Here is an 8,796-nt window from a genome sequence, read left to right on the forward strand (position 1 = left end):
AGCCAACAACATGTGACACCATTGTTAAAACATCTGCACTGGCTGCCCATCTACTACCAAGCCAGGTTCAAGGTCCTCATATTAATTTGCAAAACTCTGAACAATTCAGGTCCAGGGTACCTTAGGGACTGCCTGAATCCTTATATTCCAGCTCAGTCACTGAGATCATCTGTAGGAGCGTCACTGGCTGGTGAGCTTCATTTGATATGGACACGAAACTGAGCTTTTGTGTCATTAGCCCAGTCCTATTGAATGCTCTTCTGATAGAGATTGAGCAGGTATTTTCTATGTTACCCTTTAAATGTTTGCTGAAAACTTTATGCTTGCCAGGCTTATGCAGACAATTAAAAAAATATTTTGACTGATAGTTAGTAGGTGACCTATAGTTTTAAATGTATGTTATTTTAATGTGTACATATAATTGTTGTAAGCTGCTCTGATTTTTTTTATGAAACTATGGTATACTAGTATTTTGATAATTAAATTGGTTGGACCAGGGAGCTCTGTGTTCAGTTCTCTTCTTGAAGAGCTCTGATGAAGGTCAAAGTTCCACAGCTGCAGCTTTGCCTGGATGATGATGGGATGAGGGGTGGGAGTGGAGGAGTTGCACCTGCCCAGTGTTGTGTTGCTCCAACCCTTTCTATTTATGGAATAAAGTCATCCAGTCCTGGGGGGTGGGGGAAGTGGGGAGGATTATGACAATGAATTCAAGCAGAGCCTGCCACTAGGGGGCAACATTGTTCTAACTGGCACTCCTGAAGCATCATTTCTTGAAGAAAAGGAGGCTCGAAATTTGCATGCTAAACCTTCTCCAGGGAATATTAATGCAGCTTTCTGTAAAGAGACCTTACCACAGATCTATCCCCAAAGTGAAAACACATCTTTTAAAAAAATGAAAACCACAGATCTGACATTGAGATGATGAAACCTTGGGATCTCCCACATGGGAGTTTGAAAACTGAGAATCTGACTGTGCAAATTTGAATGGGAGCAAAAATGCCTTCCCTTTACAAATGAATCTGCACAGTAGCAAGAACACATGAGCACAGGCAAATGTAGGCTTTGCTCTTTGTGGTACTGTACATCCGTCCTTAAGATACAAGAACAGCCTTGCAGGATCAGATCAAAGACCTATCCTGTCCACCACCCAGCTTCCCACAGTGGCCAAACAGATGCCCATGGGAAGTTCACAAACAGGACACAATGGCAACAGCTTTCCTCCATTCTTGCTCCAGTAACTGATATAGTGTGGCATTCTTCCTCTGAAAGCTGGAGGTAGCACATAGGCATCCTAACTAGCAGCCATTGATAGCCTTATACTCCATAAATGTCTCTAATTCCCTTTCGGAGTCATCCAGGTTGATGGCCACCACCCCACTTTGTGGCAGCAAACTCCATAGTTTTAATTATGTGCTGTGTAAAGAACAGCTTCCTTTTGTCTGTTCTGAATCTCCCACCAATCAGCTTATGCACATCGGAAGACAGACTTTTATAGGGACTTAGACAAATTGGTCCATCTTGCTCAGTGTTGTCTACGCAGAGTCTCCAGGGTTTCAAGCAGGGGACATTCCCAGCCCTACCTGGAGATACCAGGGATTGAACCTGGGACCTTCTGCATGGAAAACAGATGCTCTGCCACTGAGCTATGGCCCTTCCCAGCTTCATTGGATGGCCCCTAGTATTACAGGAGAGGAAGAAAACCTTCTCTCTGTATGCACTGTGTACAGGAAGTGTAATTTTATTGCATGAATATACAGTAGGGCCCCGCTTTTCGGCGGCCTGCTTTTCAGCGTTCTGCTCACACGGCGGCTTTCAATTAGAGTAAGGCCCCACTCATACGGCGCTTGTTCCGCTTTTACGGCATTTTTCGGGCACCGGGCACCATTTTATTGACGGAGTTCAGCTTTTCAGCGGGTTTCGCTTTTAGGTGGGGGTCTGGAACGTAACCCGCCGTATGAGTGGGGCCCTACTGTAATCAATATAAACATGATCACTAAAACAAATAGCCCCCTCCCCCATGTATATGTGCACATGCAGTGTACTTTCCTCAGCTCCAGACCAATTCCTGGAGACGGAATGTCGTGCCCTTGGCAGAATCGCAGGAAACACCTTGTGCCTGGAAAGCAGCAGTGGCAGGTCTGGCCCAGGGGCCTCTTCCTTCTACTGCATTGTTTACAACACAGCAAGTTGGGTTTCCTTTTTCGTCTGAGAGCTGGGACCTGTGTGATGCAAGCGGAGCGTGGGAGAGCCCCATAAATGGAGGTGCTTCTAAGAACAAAGACAGTAAACCGATGCATTATTCATGGGAGTAGGCCACATTGAACAGGGTGGGATTTAGGATTGAGCTTCAAATCCTATTGAAAGCAATGGGACTGGTTTCATTAGTTTCAGAGGGACTAGCAGCACAGAGTTACAGAACGATCCTTTACATGGTTACTGAGAGCGTCAGGCCCCACTGTGTTCAATGGGGCTGACTTCTAGGCAAGCGTACATAAGAGTGCAACCTAAATCTGTAATTTGTCTGTAAATGTCATTACTCTCAGTGGGGCTTATTTCTCAGTAAATATGCATAGGATTGTTCTGAAAGTTTGGTTCAATTTGGCTCAGCAGGTTAAGAGATTGCTCTTGATAAATCTTGTCCTACCAAGCCTAACGCGATTGCTGCAATCTAGTAAATGCCTCCAGCAATTAAGTAAGGCATTGATAACCAATCAGGGATCCTAGATCACTGGATGAAATAATGTTTTTATCTGGAACTGTTTTTTAGAATATTTTTAACTGCTGTTAAATTGTTTTGTTGATGTGTTTTTCACCCTGGGCTCCTTACTGATATAAATTCAATAAATAATAATAAGAAGAAGAACAACAACAATAATAGTTGTTGTATACCAGCACTGTCTGCAGCATTCATTTGGCCTCCTGCTCTTCCTGTAGTGCCCTAGACAGGGACAGTCACGTGGTGTCTTCCTGCCTCTGTTTGGCATCTATAAAATGGGAATAATAATTTGTAAAAGTGAGAATGGCTCACTTTTCTCATTTGTCCTGAGGGTCGACACAACATTGTTTTTTACAAGCACTTTGTAAATCTAGCAAAAGTAAAGCACTTCTAAGTCCCATTTGGTTTCAGTGGGAGAGATTTGAGCACGTGCATCATGCTATCATTGAAACTAATAGGACTGAACAGTGGTTAACTATGCCTGGCTGTGTGCTCTTAAAATGCAAATGATTTGTGACAGTGCTGAAGAAATAATAGGGTCCTTCTGGCTCATTGTATAACCCATGAAAATTAAAATGAAATTAAAACAGAAAGTAACCAGCTGGATAACCAATTAAAATATATATGGATAAGCTAACTTTTCAAACATTCCCCCACATGAATACAACTGAGGATCATTTAAAAGGCCAGGGTGGGGTAGGGAGGGAGTCACATACACTCTCTAGCACCAAAAGGTGAATAGGAATCATCCCTCATGAGTCAGTGGAAGCGATAAGCTTCTGTTTGAACTATTTGTTAACACAAATGCAAAAGGAAGCTAGCTAGCTGTGAATTTTTCATCACGACCTTACTAACTCTGCCAACTTGACTTCCATTGTATGTCTGGGGCTTTGAAATGCTAATAAATGTGCCTCACAGAATCACCACCAACCCTATTTTTCTTCCTTACTTTTATCATTCTGTTGTTGACTGGAAAAGCGGGGGGGGTGAGATTTTTAGAAGCTCTTCCATAGCTCTCCTTTGCAACAAACAAATCATTCTTTAAAAAAAATATTCTACATAGCATTAAGAAAAACCCCTCAGTCTACCACCAAGGATTCATTTCTAGGGCTCATACATGCCTGCAGGGATACCATACCCCCTGTGTATTTAAGGCAGCCTTTCCCAACCAGTGTGCCTTCAGATGTTGTTGGACCACAACTCCCATCAGCCTCAGCCAGCATTGCCCATGGTCAAGAAAGATGGGAATTGTAGTCCAGCAACATCTGGAGGCACACTGGTTGGGAAAGGCTGATATTTTAAGGTAACATACATGGTTCTCCATCTTCCCATTTTATCCTCTCAACAACCCTGTGAGATAGGTTAGGCTGAGAGAGAGAAATAGTTATTGGCTCAAGGTCAATGGGCCTCATGGCTGAGTGGGGATTTGAACCCTGGTCTCCCAGGTCTTAGTTCCACACTATAACCACTGGCTTTTGATGTGTGTTTTTTAGTTTGTAGTTTTTGCTGGAACAGACTAACACGGGAACCCTTCTGGAAATTGTCACTAAGGTTTCTCATTGTTCAGGAAAAGGCATTCCAAATATGCTCACAGATGCTGTTGTTACTTCACATTTTCCTAAATTGAGCCAGAGTTCCAGGGCTCTGAATGTGAACATCACCAGCTAGAATGAACACCTTTCTCAGAGGGGTAGCAAAAGGTACTGTTACTTTCAATGAACCCACATTTATGATTTTGCCATTGACTAGTGTGGATTCAATCTGAAAGAAGTCCCCAAAAAATGAGATAAACTCTCCCAATCCTAAACATGTTTACTCAGAAGTAAGTCCCAATGTGTTCAATGTGAGTTATTTTCAAATAAACTCAGGTAGGCAATGCAATTCTATGTCCCAAGGGCCACAGCTCAGCCACAGAGCACATGCTTTGCATGCGAAAGGTCCCAGGTTCAGTCTCCAGTAGGGCTGGGAAAGTCACTCTGAATGAAACCCTGGAGAGCTTCTGCCAGTCAGAGCTGACAGTACTGAGCTAGATGACCAATGGCCTGACAGCATGCATGTTGAAACTGGACTTTCTTGCCATCCCATCACAGAGAGATGTTTGGTTGGTGGGAACAAGAGGGCCTTCTAAGTGAGTGAGTGTTGCAGGTGTTTGTTTTAGCAAATATATTTTAGGATTGGTTGTTTTATTATTGCTTCTGTCTGCTCTATCTTGTTTTATCTGCTTTTATTTTTATGATAAGCCCTCGTGTGTGTGCTTTGCAATAAATGCAAACATAAATGTTTACTTGCCAAAAAAAGTCTAATCAAGTTCAGGGCGATTTGCTTTGAAGTAAGTATGATTCTATGTAGCAGATTTCCTGCATTAGCATGGGGCTGGACTAGATGGCATTTGGGTCCCTTTATGATTCTAAGGGCCCCTCCAGACATCCTTTTTATTGTGCATTCATGATGATTTGTAATCATAATGGTATCAGAGCAGTTATACGCGATGTCTGATTCAGGCCTTGTTTCCATGGCTTACAACCCTCTTGCATTTGCCTACCACATGCTCCCTCAGGGCCTCTCCAGACAGCAGTAATGCAGTAGCATTGAGGAAGTGTCACAGAACAAACTAAAGCAGAATAAATCCACCACAACTGTTCTGCCAAGAACATGTTGCAGAATACAACTGCAATAAAACACCAGTCTGGAAGGAGGGAGCATGTGGTAGGCAAATGCCAGAGGGTTGTAAGCCAAGGAAATAAGGCCTGAATCAGACATTCAGGCAAAGACTGAGGCCTGGCCTGGGAATGTTTATAAGCAGCCTAAGCCTAGGAAAAGCCAATGGTGTCTCTGAGTGCAGAGGCACGCTGCAGTCTGAAGAAGACGGAATTGCTCCTTCTGTTGATGTCTTTGAGGGGTTCATCCCAAGGGACATCAGCAGACCACCCAGAAAGTTCCTCATTTGTGTCTTGGCTGCTCCTGACACTGGGGGAAATGGAGGATCTGCATGTCCCTGGGGCACTTTCTGGTTAATTTATAAACACATGTTTTACAAAGGCAATGTAAATCTTTGGTGGTCTCTTCTCCAAGGGAAACCAAGCTCCTTATATGGGCACAGAAGCAAGCACGCAGGTAGGCAGGACTAGTCCCATATCAGCACTCTTTTCTTTTTAACTACTTCTCCCCAGAAACCTCTTAGCAGTTCTGTCAGATGACGGAAATATAGGCAGCATTCAGCTAAATAGTTGCGCACACGCAAGGATTTCTGCTACTTCAGTGGGACTTCCCCCACTCTCCTCCCCCCGTATGCACCCCATGCCATCCTGAGCTGGGAGAACAGATTTAGAGGGTGCACAGAGGGAGGAGAGGGGGAGAACGTTCCATTGCACAACATTTGCCTTAGTACTCATCTAAGACAACTCCTATGATCCCAGCCTCCACTCTGACAAGCAAATAACACATTCCAAATCCTCAGGACAAATGCTGCAGCCAGTTGCCCATGAGTGTCCATTGTCCCCCATCAACCGGATCAGCCTTCACCAAGCTATCGTGACCTCCGATCTGTGTTAATTATCCCAATGCTACAAAACATTCCTGGCAGAAACGAGGCCTTCTATGCCGAATTCCTCTTATCGGATCAAACTCCTCAGATATCAGCAAAGGTAGCTAGTTTCTGTGCTGCCGCTATGCTTTGCAGAAGAACTTTGACAACTTTATAGCCAATTTTAAGACTTAGAATTGTTAACAAGTTTTCTGCTCTGTGCTGCCTTTTACTATTTTAGATGTGTACTGTTATGCTGATTATGGTGTGCTACTACAACTCCCATCAGCTCCAGCCAGCATAGCCAAAAGGCTCATAGCAATCTGGTGCCTCTCCTGTGTTAGTTTATGTACAGAGATACTTTAAATATTTTTTTTTTAAAAAAAAACAGGAATAACAACAGGTCCTCTGTCAACACTTGGGAAAGTCCTTTTTCCTGCCTCTGTTCCTCTCCACTGTTCCTCCTCTGATCTTGATGCCTAAATCTAGCTCCCAGGTCTGGCTCTCCCATCTCTCCTGGGTCTACACAAAGAAAGGCCAGTGTCACTCGTGTCTCTTGTCACAGCACCTCAGTCCCTGGAGTGGAAGGGATGTTGATTTAGCAGCAGCAGTTTGGGGACAAAAGCCAAGGGGACAGCTTGCATTTGGCCGATCTGCCAGGGAGACGGGTGGACGGCTGCCCAGCAGTGAATGCTGCCAAAGTGTTGAAAGAGCCCGCGTGACAGCAGAAGGAGCCAGCTGCTTTGCTTAATGCCAACTTTCCTGCAGGAGCAGTCACATCACAGCAAAGCTTCAGTCAAACAAGATGGGCCAAGCGAGGGAGCTGACTGAATCCCACCCAACCCCAAATCCTCCCTCGTCTCCATTTCCTTGGCAATTTGCTAAGCTGTTTCTGAAGAGATTAAGGACAAGCAAAAAAAAAAAAATCTGATATTAACCCTACACAGCGTTAATAGGATCTCCCAGCATGCAAAGCTCAGTTTGTGGGTTGTTTCACACAAACGCGTTACCAGAGTCCTGCACAGACTGAGAGGCATGGCGATTGGCTTCATGGCTTGATATCACCAAGTGCATGTATAGCTGAAAACCAGATGTAAGGATCACGATACATGACATCCGACAAGGCATGCCTCCACCAAATTGCCCTCCGTGCAGGGATTTTGTGGGTGACGTAAGTAACACCTGTCTAGGCAACAGGTGATCATGTGGCAAAACTATTCATGCACCGTACTACTTCATCCCTCAAGCAAGGTGGTGGGTATGATGACATCACTGAATGCTCCCCTGTACAAAGTACCCTCTGCTCATAGAACTATAGAGCCCTAATGAATTGTAGGGAGCGCAGGAGCGTCTGCCCCCAACAGCCTCATCTCCACCTGCTCCACTACATTAAGCAGCAAGGTCTGAAGGGGGATTCTAAGCACATACAGCTGAACATGCTTAGAAGCCTCCCTGCAACTCAGAACTCTGTACAATCTGGGTGACTGAATGTGCGGCCCTGCTGCCCGCTCCAGTTGTTCCCAGTGAACACTTAAAGGGGGTTTAGGAACATAAGAATCTGCCTTATACTGAGTCAGGCCATTGGTCCATCTAGCTCAGTATTGCCCACACTGACTGACAGTGGCTCTCCACAATTTCAGTCAAGGAGTCTCTCTCAGTCCTACCTGGATATGCTGGGGATTGAACCTGGGACCTTCTGCATGCATAGCAGATGTTTGACTGAGCTATGGCCCTTCCCCATCTGGCTTAGATGTCAGGAGGAAGAATCCAGGCCCAACCTCCATGTTATATGCCTTCAAGTCGATTACGACTTATGGCAACCCTATGAATCTTTTTGAATGTATTCACAGGGTTTTCACAGTAAGAGGTATTCAGAGGTGGTTTACCATTGCCTCCTCTAAGCCCATGGCACCCGGTATTCCCAGGTGGTCTCCCATCCAAGTACTAACCAGGTCTGACCCTGCTTAGCTTCCAAGATCAGATGAGATTGGACATATTCAGGGTAGTATGGACGTAGACAACCTTCTCCATAACACACTAATTTTCCAACTTTAGGTAGGTGGGGGGGGGATATAATATTACAAAAAGAAAACCCTCTATCTGTGGCTTGAAATGGTAGAGTTCAGCATAGTTTTGCCATTTGTTTGTTTGTTTGTTTTATTTAAAGCACTCTTTGACCAAAAAAGGCTCCCAGAGCAGCTTACAAATGTCAGTGGTAAGTCCCTGCCCTCAGGCTTACAATCTAAAAGACACAACACAAAAGGAAACTGGATTGGGAGGGAAGAGGGAAAAAGTAAACACAGGCATTATTTCTTAGGGCCCGTCCATACGGCTGTATAATCTACAGTGTTATTGGTTTGTGTCCTCATTAATTCACCGTCATCCATATGATGTTGCAAGCTAATACGGATTTTCCCATTCACAAATTCACATTAGAAATACCACCAAAAAAATTATGTTTTCCTGTAGCGATAATCAATTGCATTAACGTCCATGTGCTCGGACACAATACCATGGACTTTCCTGAAATAGGCGGTCCATGGGCGTTCCTCTGTCA

General features: G+C 44.5%; 1 non-coding gene and 1 pseudogene across 1 annotated transcript; both read right to left on the reverse strand.

The window, feature by feature from the left end:
• Positions 1-1,581: 1,581 nt before the first annotated feature.
• On the reverse strand, positions 1,582-1,650 carry TRNAG-UCC (transfer RNA glycine (anticodon UCC)). The gene has a single exon. It is a non-coding gene; the product is annotated as a tRNA-Gly (tRNA).
• Positions 1,651-8,139: 6,489 nt separating this feature from the next.
• LOC133382703 (5S ribosomal RNA) lies at positions 8,140-8,258 on the reverse strand (annotated as a pseudogene).
• Positions 8,259-8,796: the final 538 nt, after the last annotated feature.

The sequence above is a fragment of the Rhineura floridana genome, chromosome 3, assembly GCF_030035675.1.
Source record: "Rhineura floridana isolate rRhiFlo1 chromosome 3, rRhiFlo1.hap2, whole genome shotgun sequence".
In the NCBI taxonomy this organism is placed as follows: Eukaryota; Metazoa; Chordata; class Lepidosauria; order Squamata; family Rhineuridae; genus Rhineura; species Rhineura floridana.